The 13340-nt window shown below is 34.1% G+C and overlaps 1 non-coding gene across 1 annotated transcript; it reads right to left on the bottom strand.

Moving 5' to 3' along the window:
* Positions 1-7551: 7551 nt before the first annotated feature.
* Positions 7552-7738, bottom strand: LOC116870336. The gene has a single exon (XR_004383205.1). It is a non-coding gene; the product is annotated as a U2 spliceosomal RNA (small nuclear RNA).
* Positions 7739-13340: the final 5602 nt, after the last annotated feature.

The following is a 13340-nucleotide window of genomic DNA, read 5'->3' on the forward strand; positions in this document are numbered from 1 at the left end:
TCCATTCTATTATATAACTCATTACAAGTCCCTTAGCTCAGCGTATTAGAGATTAATTTGTCCCTCCCTTTAATTGTTATAACACATACTATCCTACACCTTAGGAATGTTTATATATATATATATATATATATATATATATATATATAATCTACCAAATATACTTATGCATATTTATACCCAGTTATAATTCCTCTGCAGGGTAAGGGTGTGGCTTATACAGGTTGTATCCTCCACTTTCCATACCAAGTAAAGGCATACAGTAGATAATTTCAAAATAATTATGTTATTAAAACATAATTTATTAAAACATTTATGTTATTAAAATGATGTAACTTGACAGAATGCCTTTAGCTAAAATTTTACTCTGATAAAGAAATTATCAAAATCCAAATGAACTATTTTTTTAAAGATTTTATTTATTCACCTGAGAGAGAGACAGAATGAGCACACAAGTAAGGGGAGAGTCAGAGAGAGGGAGAAGCAGGGACCCCCACTGAGCCAGCCAGGATGAGCCTGATGTGGAATTGGATCCCAGGATGCAGAGATCATGACTTGAGCTGAAGGCAAACGCCCAACCACCTGAACCACCCAGGTGCCCCTACTTTTTATTGTTTTTTAAAATTTTTATTTAAATTTGAGTTAGTTAACATATACTGCAATATTGGTTTCAGAAGTAGAATTCAGTGATTCATCTCTTACATTCAACACTCGGTCCTCATCACAAGTGCCCTCTTTAATATCCATCACCCATCTAACAATCCCCCAGCCACCTCCCTTCATCAACCCTCAGTTTGTACAATGAACTATTTTTAAACACAATGCTCTCAAATAGAACAGAGCATTATTATTGCCTGCCTTATCTTTGCTTCTTCATGGGATCACACAGAAATGTTTTGTGTAGCTCTGCCAGTGTCCAATTGATAAGACCTAATGAAATGGACAAAATGTTTTTGAATGATACAAGAAAAGCCAGGAAATTTGCTGTACATTTATTGACCATATAAGAGTGTGCTTATTTCTCTGATCTCTATTCTATTCCATTAACATATGTGTCAATTACTGTGCCAGTACCATACTGTCTTACTACAGCTGTCCAGCGTATCTTGAAATCTGGAGTAGTGATACTCTAGCTTTGTTCTTCTTTATCAAGATTGCTTTGGGTACTTGGGGTCTTTTGTAAGTGCATATAAATTTCAGGATTACTTTTTCTAGTTCTGTGAAAAATACTATTGATATTTTGATAGGGATTACTTTGCTGTATAATGGTGGGGACATTTTAACAATGTTAAGTTTTCCAATCCATGAGCATGGTATGTTTTTACATTTATTTGTATTGTCTTCAATTTTTCTTATCAATGGTTCATAGTTCTCAAAGTACACGTCTTTCACTCCTGGGTTAAGTTTATTCCTTGTTTGTTTGTTTGCTTGTTTGTTTTGATGCAAAAAACCCTAAATATATTCCACCAAAAAACTATTAGAAGTGATAACTGAACATATGCTTGTCATATGAGTGATCATGCTCCTTGATATCCACCCAAACAAGCTAAAAATTTAAGTCCATACAAACACCTGCACATGTATGTTAATAGCAGCCTTATTCATAACTGCCAAAACTTGGAAGCAATCAAAATGTCTTTCAGTAGATGAAATGATAAATAGGCTATGGTAGATCCAGACAATGGGAAATTATTTAGCACACACAAAAATAAAATAAATAAAAATAAAAATAAAAGAGCTATCAGGCCATGTAAAGACATGGACAAATCCTAAATGCATAATAGTAGATATAAGAGGGCACTCTGTAAAGGCTTTGATTACAACAATATGACATTCTAGAAAAGGCAGAACTATGGAGACAATAAAAAGATCAGTGGTTGTCAAGAGTTAGGGAGAGGGAGAGATGCATAGGCAGAGCACAGAGGGTTTTTAGGACAGTGAGAATACTCCATGCACTACTGTAATGATGGACACAGCCACTGTATATTTGTCCAAATCCATAGAATGTACAATACCAAGAGTAGACCTAAAGGTAAACTATGGACTTTGGGTGATTATAATGTGTCAATGTAGGTTCATCAATTGTAAAACATGCACCATCCTGATAAGTGATCCTGATAATGGGGGAGGCTATGGATGTGTTGGGGTAGAGGAGTACATGGGAAATCTCTACCTTTTCTTAAATTTGGCTAGAAACCTAAAACTACTTTAAAAAAATATATAGTCTTAATAAAAAAGCACTATCAAGCCTAAACTTAAATTTATTTTTTTAAATAGTGGTAAAATATAATTATAAATATTAGAAATTGAGAAGGCAGGTATGCCTGGTATTACAGAGAAAATTTTAAAATGAAATGTTACCCTTCTGTCTGGTTAGACTATTATATGATTTTTTTTTTAATTAGATGAAAAAGTTCCCAGCAAAGTTTACTTCAGTTTTAAATATCAATTATTAATTGATACTATGTACTTACACATGACAACTTCTATATACAATTAATTAAAATATGCTTATAATTTCCTGTGACAGCCAAGCTGTTATTAAAATCATGTTCATGTATAAATGTAGGTGTAAATCTTTTAAAATTAGGATAAGTGTTTCTTTTCAGAATATGTGATTAGTTACAAAATGAAGAAATATAAAATATAAAGTTATATTTTTAGACTCAGTTTAATGTAAGAGAGAGTTTCTCTATACTAATAAACTTTAAAATAAAAATTAAAAGTTTATGCCTATGAAAACTTTTTTACCAAGCTCTTCAAATATAAATGACTAATTAATGAACATTTTAAGTAAAGTTTTACAGAAAAAATACTTTTTCAGCTGATATATAAGAAGAACCAATTAACAGCAGACATGTATATCATTAAAACAATTGTAATAATATTTGACTTTTTGATGGCATTGCTTATAGGTCTCATTTTAACTTAAATGATCTTGCTTTCAAATGCCTTATCATTCCAACTTTCATTAATGATTATAAAACTCATTTATAGCAGAAATTATTTTTATAAAATATCAAATAATGAAAAATAATGCAGAATTTATGCTTTTATTTCAAAAATTAATTTGAATAATCAATGAATTGCATAAATTGAAATAAATTAAAATATTATATATACATAACCATATGTTTTTCACACTTCAAAACAAAAATATTTAAACACAAACTACTTCAAAATTCTAAACTCACATAGTATTAAATTAAAAAGAAGATGGATCTTTCATTTTCATTAAGTTTTACTTTTGGTGTAGTTCTTGTTTGGTCTTTATTCAGTTACTTTAAAAAAAGATATATACATATATATTTACATTTATATATTATCTATCTATCATCTATCTATCTGATTAAAATTTTACAATGATAAACACACTTAAAATGAGATCTAACCATTTAACAAAATTTTAAGTGTACAAGCATTATCACTGGCTATAGGTACAGTGTCATACAGCAGATCTCTAGAGCTTATTTATGTTTCTTAATTGAAAATCTATACATGTTGAGTAATAATTTCCCATTTTCTCCTCCCTGCCCCTGTCCCAGACTCTGGTAACCTTCATTTCTGTCCTTAATTTTATGAATTTGATTTTTTCAGATACCTCATGTAAGTGGAATTATGCGGTACAAGCCTCTGGCCCATTTCACTTAGCATTATATTCTCAAGGATATTTGGTCTTTATTTTTAAAGAATCTTACCTTAAATTATACATCTATACATATTTCCTATTTGAAGTTAATTGTGTAAAAGGTTACTATTTTAAGTAATAAAATAAAATAAATATATAAAAATAATATAATGAGAGTGTGACTATGTGTTTTTGAAGGAAATAGTCCTGTACTTTGGATGTTTAAAATTATTTGGAACAAAGTGAAATAGATATAATCAGAGAAACAAATTTATTTTTATCTGCAATAGCTATTGGTGTCTTTTATTTTGTTTGGATTTTTAGAGGAAAGCATAAGAGTACCACAAACTTTGAAGAAATTAATAATTGTCAAAAACTTTGAATTTAGGATTCTTAATTTCTATCTTGCTTCTTTTTCATTTAAGTTTTTTAACTTTTGTAAATTACTTAGTTTCTCAGTGTCTGCGTTTTCCTTCTTATAAAATAGAACTAATTACATATTTATTAACAGCAATCAGGACTGTTGTAAAAATTGCACAAAACCATGCACGTATTTGGAACTCATGTAAATACATATTTATTAAGAACTTTTTATTTAACTGAATTCCTGGTTTCTATTCATTTTTAATAACTGACTTAGGAAAGAGGAATGTGGACTCAATAGATTTTTCAATAAAACAGTAAAATAAAGTAAAAGAATGAATGGGTGGGAAAGAGCTGGGCTTAGATAGATGATAGAAAGATACACAGAGTAAAAACAAAGAAAAGAGCTATAAGACAATTTTGCAGGCAATGATTCTTATCCTATCAATCTTTATTTCTCTATATTACTTTGAAAAAAATTCTCCTATATGCCCTTGTTGCCCCCATTTCTGTTCAAACTCATTTTCCCTTACGGCCCCTGCTTTCCCTGAGATTCCTCCTGCCACCTCTCTGTGAAAGAAGTATTGATTGAGTGATAAAGCAAATTCAGTTACATGGCTGCAGTGATCTCATTTCACAAAAGAGTCTGGAGACAGAAATGTATCCTTAGAGTAAACTTCAGATCACCTAAGAATTTTGAAATCCTGAAATGCCAACCAAAAGAACATTTCCAGGGGAAAGGAATAGCTAAAAAGGGTATGAGTCAGAATAATGTCGGAAGCCAGAAAAAAACAGAATACTCAGCCCTGAAAGAAAGACTGGATAAAGAGGAAGAGTAAGTAGTGTTTTTAAACTTCCGCATGTTTCCAGTGTTAGGAAGAAGGCATGCACTAGGATTCAAGATATTTATAAAAGTGAAACCATGACACAATTTGTTTATCCTTTTCCTCTTCCATCCTTATCTTTGCTTAGTTCAAGCCTTTCAGATAATTCATTTCTAAAATCTTCTTGGCAATAAGTATAATGCCTTAAACACGCAGATTTTTAATGTAATTTTTATTTAATTTGAGTTCAGGAGTAGAATTCAGTGATTCATCACTTACATATAACACCCAGTGTTTATCACAAGTGCCCTCCTTAACACCCATCACGCATCCCGCCCATCCTCCTCCACTGCCCTCCCTCCATCAACCATCAGTTTGTTCTCTATCATTGAGTCTCTTATGGTTTCTTTCCCTCTTTCTCTCTCCTTTTTTCTTTTTTTTTCCCTCCTTCCTCTATGTTCATGTGTGTGTGTTTTTTTTTTAAATTCCACATGTGAAGGAAATCATATGATTTTTGTCTTTCTCACTGATTTATTTCATTTAGCAGAATTCACTCTAGTTCCAGTCATGTAATTGCAAATGATAAAATTTCATTGTTTTTGATGGCTCAATAATATTCCATTGCATATATACCACTTCTTTATCTATCATCAGTTGATGGACACTTGGGCTCTTTCCACATTTTGGCTATTGTTGATAATGCTGCTATAAATACTGGGGTGCATGTGCATGTCCAAATCTGTATTTTTGTATCCTTTGTATACCTAGCAGGGCAATTGCTGGATTATAGGGTGGTTTTATTTTTAACTTTTTGAGGAACCTCCATACTGTTCTCCAGAGTGTTCTCCAGAGTGCCTGTACAAGTGGGCATCCCCACCAACAGTGTAAGAGGGTTCCCCTTTCTCCATATCCTCAGCAACCCCTGACATTTCTGGGGTTGTTAATTTTTGCCATTCTGACATGTGTGAGGTTTTATCTCATCGTGGCTTTGATTAGTATTTCCCTATTGATGAGTGATATTGAGCATCTCTTGATGTATATGCTAGCCTTCTGGATGCCTTCTTTGAGAAAGTGCTTATTTATGCCTTTGCCATTTTCTAACTGGATTATTTGTTTTTTGGGTGTTGAGTTTGATACGTTCTTCATAGTTTTTTTTTTTTTTAATATAAACCCTTTATCAGCTATGTCATTTGCAAATACCTTCTCCTATTCTCTAGGCTTTTAGTTCTGTTGATTGTTTACTTCTCTATGCGGAAGCTTTTTCTCTTGATGAAGACCCAATAGTTCATTTTCACTTTGTTTCCCTTTCCTCTGATTGTGTTGTGTCTAGTGAAAAGCTGCTACAGCTAATGTCAAAGAGATTGCTGCCTATGTCCTCCTCTATGATTTTGATGGGTTCCTATCTCATATTTAGGTCATTCATCCATTTTGATTATTTTTGTGTATGGTCTAAGTGGTCCAGTTCTATTCTTCTGAATGCTGCTGTCTAGTTTTTCCAACACCATTTGTTGAAAAGACTGTCTTCTTTCCATTGAATATTCCTTCCTGTTTTGTTAAAGATTAGTTTGCCATATAGTTGTCTGTCCATTTCTGGGTCTTCTATTCTGTTCCATTAATCTATGTATCTGTTTTTGTGCCAGTATCATACTGTCTTGATGACTTTAGCTTGTAATATGGCTTGATATGTGGACTCATGATGCCTCCAGTTTTATTTTTCAGGATCTTTCATGGTTCCACACAAAGTTTAGAATTGTTTGTTCTAGTTCTGTGAAAAAAGCTGGTGGCATTTTTGGATTACATTAAGTGTGCAGATTGCTTCAGGTAGCATAGACATTTTAACCATATTTGTCCTTCCAATCCATAAGCATGGAATGTTTTTCCACTTCTTCATGTCATCTTCAATTTATTTCATAAGTGTTCTATAGTTTTCAGAGTACAGATCTTTTACTTCTTTGGTTAGGCTTATTCCTAGGTATTTTATAGCTTGTGGTGGAATTGCAAATGGGATCAGTTCCTTGGTTTCTTTTTCTGCTGCTTTGTTATCGGTGTATAGAAATGCAACAGATTTCTATATGTTGATTTTATATCTTGTGACTTTGCTGAATTGATTTATCAGTTCTAGCAGTTTTTTTGGTGGAGTCTTTCAAGTTTTCAACATAGAGTATCATGTCATTTATAAATAGAGTTTGACTTCTTCCTTGCCAATCTGGATGTCTTTTATATCTTTTTGTTGTCTGATTGCTGAAGGTAAGACTTCCAGTACTATATTAAATAGTAATGGTGAGAGTGGACAACCTTGTTTTGTTCCTGACTGTAAGGGAAAGGCTCTCAGTTCTTCCCCATTGAGGATGATATTAGCTGTGGGTCTTTTGTATATGGCCTTTACGATATTGAGATTTGTTTCATCAATCCCTACTATATTGAGGATTTTTATCAAGAATGGATGTTATACTTTGTCAAATGCTTTTTCTGCATCTGTTGGGAGGATCATATAATTTTTATTCTTTCTTTTATTAATGCAGTGTATCACATGATTGATTTGCAAATATTGAACCACCACAGTAATAAATCCCACTTGATCATGGTGAATAATTCTCTTAATGCACTGTTGAATTCAGTTTCTTAGTATCTTGAGAATTTTTACATCCATATTCACCAGGGATATTGGCCTATAATTCTCCTTTTTACTGAAGTCTTTCTCTGGTTTTAGAATCAAGATAATGCTGGCCTGGTAGGATGAGTTTGGAAGTTATTCTTCCATTTCTATTTTTTGGAGCATTTTGAGAAAAAGAGGTGTAAACTCTTCTTTAAATGTCTGGTGGAATGCCCCTGGGAAGCCATCTGGCCCTGGTTTGTAGGGAGATTTTTGAACTGATAAGAACAGATACTACATTTGATCTTAGCCAAAAGGCTGAGAAGCGATTGTTGGGAGATTTTTGATTACTGATTCAATTTCTATTCTGGTTATGGATCTGTTCAAATTTTCTATTTTTTCCTGTTTTAGTTTTGATAGTTTGTATGTTTCTAGGATTTTTAAAAATTTCTCCAGATTGTCCAGTTTGTTGGCATATAATTTTTCATAATTACTTGTATTTCTGCGGTGTTAGTTGTGATCATTCCTCTTTCATTTGTGGCTTTATTTATTTGGGTCTTTTCTTTTTTTGATAGGTCTGACTAGGGGTTTATCAATTTTATCAATTCTTTCAAAGAACCACTCTTAGCTTCATTGATCTGTTCTACTGTATTGTTTTGCTTTGTATATCTTATTTATTTTTGCTTTAATCTTTATTATTTCCCTTCTTCTGCTGGTTTTAAGCTTTTTTGCTCCTCCTTTCTTAACTCCTTTAGGTGTATGGTTAGTTGTATATCTGAGACTTTTCTTGCTTCTTGCAAGGAAGAAGCAGGCCTGTATCACACTATACTGCCCTTTTAGGACTGCTTTTGCTGCATCCCAAAGTTTTGGACTGTCATGTTTTCGTTTTCATTGGCTTCCATGAAATTTTGTTTTTAATTTTGTCTTTAATGTCCTGGTTAATTGATTCAGTCTTTAGTAGGATATTCTTTAACTTCCATGTATTTGTGGACTTTCCAAATTTTTTCTGTGGTTGACTTCAGGTTCATAGTATTGTGATCTGAAAATATGCAATGGTATGATCTCAATCTTTTTGTACTACATGAAGACTGACTTGTGACCCATTATGTGATCTCTTCTGAAGAATACCCATGTGCACTCAACAAGAATGTGCATTCTGCTACTTCAGAATGAAATGTTCTGAATATATCTGTTAATTCCCTTTGGTCCAATGTGTCATTCAAAGCCACTGTTTCCTTGTTGCTTAGAATATCTTCCATTACTGTAAGTAGGATGTTAAAATCCCCTACTATTTTGTATTATTATCAGTGAGTTTCTTTAATCTTCATTATCAATTGTTTATATATTTGGATGCTCCCAATTTGGGTGCATAAATATTTACAGTTATTAGATCTTCTTGATGGGTAGATCCCTTAATTATGATATAATGACCTTCTTCATCCCTTGTTACAGTCTTTGTTTTAAAATCTAGTTTGTCTGATATAATAAGTATGGCTACTCTGGCTTTCTGTTGACATCCATTAGCATGATGGATGGTTCTCCATCTCCCATTTTCCATATGCAGGTGTCTTTAGGTCTAAAATGAGTCTCTTGTAGGTAGTATATAGATGGTATCTTATGTCTTTTGATTGGAGCACTTAGTCCATTCACATTCAAAATGATTATTGAAAGACATGAATTTAGTGCCATTGTGTTGTAAAGTTGGTGTTTCTGTTGAAGTTCTCTGTTCCTTTCTATTCTTTGTTGTTTTTGGTCTTTTTTTTCCCCCACACAAAGATTCCCCCTTAATATTTCTTGCAGGATTGATTTAGTGGTCAGGAACTCCATTATTTTTCATTTGTCTGGGAAATTATTTCTCCTCCTATTCTGAATGATAGCTTGCTGGATAAAGTATTCTTCACTGCATATTTTTTGCACTCAGCCCATTTATCACATACTGCCACTTTCTTCTGGCCTGTCAAGTTTCTGTGGACACATGTGCTATGAACCCAATATGTTTACCCCTGTAGGTTAAGATCTATTTTTCCCTTGCTGCTTTCAGGATTCTTTCTTTGTCTGTGTATTTGTGAATTTAACTAAGATATGGATTGATGGTGGCTAGCTTTTGTTGAATTTAATGGGCGTTCTTTGTGCTTGTTGGATTTTGATGTCTGAGTCCTCCCCCAGCTTAGGGAAGCTTTCAGCTATAATTTGCTCAAACAAATCTTCTGCCCATTTCTCTCACTCTTCATCTTCTGGGATTCCTAGATATGAATGTTACTATGTTTTAATAAATTTCTGAGTTCCATAAGTCTATCTTTGTGATCCATTATCTTTGTTTCCCTCTTCTTTTCAGCTTCAATATTTTCCATACTTTTACCTCCTACATCACTGATTCATTCCTTTGTTTCATCCATCTTCATTGTTATGGTGACCATTTGGGTTTACATCTTGGTTGTACAGCCTGACTAGATTTTACTACTTTTATATCTGTAGTAAGTGATTTGCTAATGTCTTCTAAGCTTTTTTCAAGCCCACCTAATATCCTTATAACCGTTGTTCTAAATTATAGTTCAGATATCTTACTGATATCTGAACCATCATTTCTTCCTGGCCTTTCTTATGGGGTAAATTCCATAAGAAATTCCTGGCCTTTCTTATGGGCTAAATTCCTATTTCATATCATTTTAGAGGGGAAAAAAAGTAAAATAAATAAAATAGAATAGAATAAAATATCAATCAATCAATCAGTGTAGATCTTAGGTGTGTTTGGTTTGCTTATTAAGAGAAGTTTAATAGAAAAAAAAGAAAAAAAAGGATAAAAAATTAAAAATAATTAAAAACAATAAAATAACTGCTTTCTGTTTCCAAAAAACAAAACACAAACAAATAAACAAACCCATAGTTAGATCCTATTTCCCCTGGAGTTGAAATTTTGCAACCCTCTATGATCAGTAGACTTGGTGTGCACAAGGGGTTTGTCCTGGTCTTCTGGGGAGGGGCCTACTGCTCTGATTCTCAGGTGGACTTTTCCTACTGGAGATGCACCTACAGGGTACAGAGGGGTAGGTCTTGGTGTAAGTGGCTCTGGTGACCACTTGGTGGCATTGTTTTTGTCTCACTGAGGTCAGGCTGCTGGTAGGTGGTACAAATGGATTTGCCTCGATTTCTTGTCTCCAGAAAGGGGAGCTCAAGCCCACAACTCTTCAGGAAGCCCTCAAGGATGAGCAAACAATCATCCCTCCTGTGTCCCCAGCTTCCATCAGATCCCCGCATTCACCCTTTGTCCAAGATGTTTGCCTGCCAGGCAGGGCAGCACTCCTATATTTTATCTCAGGCATGGCTGGTTTCAAAGCCCCAAACTTCAGAGACCCCGATGCATGGACCCATGCTGATCTTCTGGAGGTGGGCCTTGCTGCACTGCAGCTGGTGCCAGCTTGTTCCAGAAAATGGTCCCATGACTGCACAGGGTTTCAGAGTTTAGGGAAAATCACAACACACAGATGATAACAGAGTTTGCTGCCCTCAGCCTATGTTTCTGTTCTTATGCTGGTGAATGGGACAGTTCAATGGTTTCTACAGTGTCTTTTGCCTGCAGAGTGGCTGGATCACTCCTACCAAATGTATTCCAAACAGGGGAACCACTTCTGCCACATGCAAACCAGAGGACCCATAGACTCTGGCTGCCTGTTCCCTCCTCCCCCACCAGAGCACCATTCAGTTCTCCGGGCTGACCCTGGAGATAGTGCTGACTTCTGGGACTTCAGACTCTACACTCCACTATTTATAAAGAGCTGGCAGTATTTAAAAATCTCTCTTTTTCCCCAGGAAATGGTTTTAGGGAACAGTTCTTGTGCAGTCCCCTGTGCATGTTTTCACCCCCACTCCCACAACCTCTTTTTTTTTTTTTTTTCTCTCTCATCCACTCCATAGGACCTGCGGCTCTTTTCTCACCCACATCAATCCTCCTACATCTCCTACCTTCCAAAGTTTTGTTTTTTGTTTTGTTTTGTTTTGTTTTTGTTTTTCCTGCTTGTAGATGTGCAGCTTTGTTCTCTAAGAACTTTGATCTCTTGGATATTCAGGATGATCTGATATTTTTCTAGCTGTGTTAGAGGGAGAAGGCAAGGTTGGGGTCAACCCATTCCTCCTCTGCCATTTTAACCCTCCTTCCAAACATGCAGATTTAATTAAAAAGTAATTGTAGCATCCAGACTTCCTTGGATGGAGGTGATATAAGTGGAATGTAAGGAATGATTTAATAAGAGGTTAAAGACTCTACGATTGGGGAACTACCAGAAAGGAAAAGAACCCTGGCAACAATCAAGTAATCCGATTTTGGTATTTAAGACTAAGAGTAAAGACAAATGTTGCAGAAGATCCTTAATGCTGAGATAAAGGGAGAATCCAGATCACCAAAATATCATAAACAAGATAAGTTAGATTATAAGGATAATGGTAGGGATGGTATTGATTGACTGATTGAGTGACGGGAATAAAAAGACAATGACCAACAGTTGATAAGGCAAAAAAAGAACAAAAAAGTCAAAATAAAGAAGAAAATCAATGATCCAATGACCCAATGCATGTGCTTAAACTTGAGTTTATGTGAATAATAAGCTCAGGTCAGAGCCTCCTTTTTAGTAAGTGATGAAATCAGAGCTTAAGGAGAAATAATGGTATTGTCTTTGTCTTAAACATCTGAAAATAATCCAACCCCCTCCCATCATAATGGCATTCATTTTCTCTTCCAGTTCACTTCCTCACTTTCCTTAATTCTTTGCTAGAACTGTCAGATGTTCAACATCAGTAGTCATTAGGGAAATGCAAATTAAAACCATAAATGCAATATCAATTCATATCTATTAGAATGGGCACCATCAAACATGATAGATAACCAGTATTGATGAGAATGTGGAGATAAGGGAACTCCTGTGCACTGTTGGTTGGATTGAAATTTGGTACTGCCACAAGGAAACCAGTATGGGGGATTCTCAAAAATTAAAAGTAGAACTACAGTATAGTTCAGAAATTCCACTTCTGGGAATATATCCAAAGGAAATAAAAACACTAACTCAAAAATATATCTGTACCACCATGTTCATTGAAGCCTTATTTGTAATGGCCAAGTCATGGAAACAACTTAAGTGTCTATCCGTTGATGACTGCATAAAGGAGTTTACTATATATATATATAATATATATAAATATATATATATATTATATAGTATTATATATGTATAATGGATCATTCAGCCATAAAACATGAACAATCCCTACCATTTGCAACAATTTGAATGGGCCTGAAGACAATATGCTAAGTGAAGTAAGTCAGAGAAAGTCAAATACTGTATGATCTGCATTATATGTGGAATCTTAAAAAAGAAAAAAAAAAAACCTCATAGAGAAAGAGATCAGACTTGTGGTTACCAAAGGCAGTGGGTAGAGAGGAGAAATTGGAGGGACATCATCAAAAGGTACAAACTCCAAGGTATAAGTACTAGAGATATAATGCATAACATGATGACTATAGCTGACACTGCTGTATGGTATACAGGAAAGTTATTAAATGAGTAAATCCTGAGCTCTTATCACAAGAAAGATTATTTTTTCTTTTCCTCCTTTTCTTTTCTTTTCTCTTCCTTTTGTATCTATATGAGAAGATGGATGTTAGCTGAACCTATTATAGTGATCATTTCACAATGTATATAAATCAAGCCATCATGCTCTATGCCTTAAACCTATCTAGTGATGCATGTCAATTATTTATCAATAAGACTAGAAAAAGTAACTGGAAATAAGCCTGATGGGAGATAAGCAAGATCTCTATTAAAATTTTTTGAAATATGAATTATTAAAAAGAAATAAAATATTAAAATGTTTACAAAGTCTATGAATCAGAACTGAATATTGTAATGGTAAGACTGTTGCCCAAATTAATCTAGAGATTAAA

The sequence above is a fragment of the Lontra canadensis genome, unplaced genomic scaffold (genome assembly GCF_010015895.1).
Source record: "Lontra canadensis isolate GAN:19392208 unplaced genomic scaffold, GSC_riverotter_1.0 scaffold22, whole genome shotgun sequence".
In the NCBI taxonomy this organism is placed as follows: Eukaryota; Metazoa; Chordata; class Mammalia; order Carnivora; family Mustelidae; genus Lontra; species Lontra canadensis.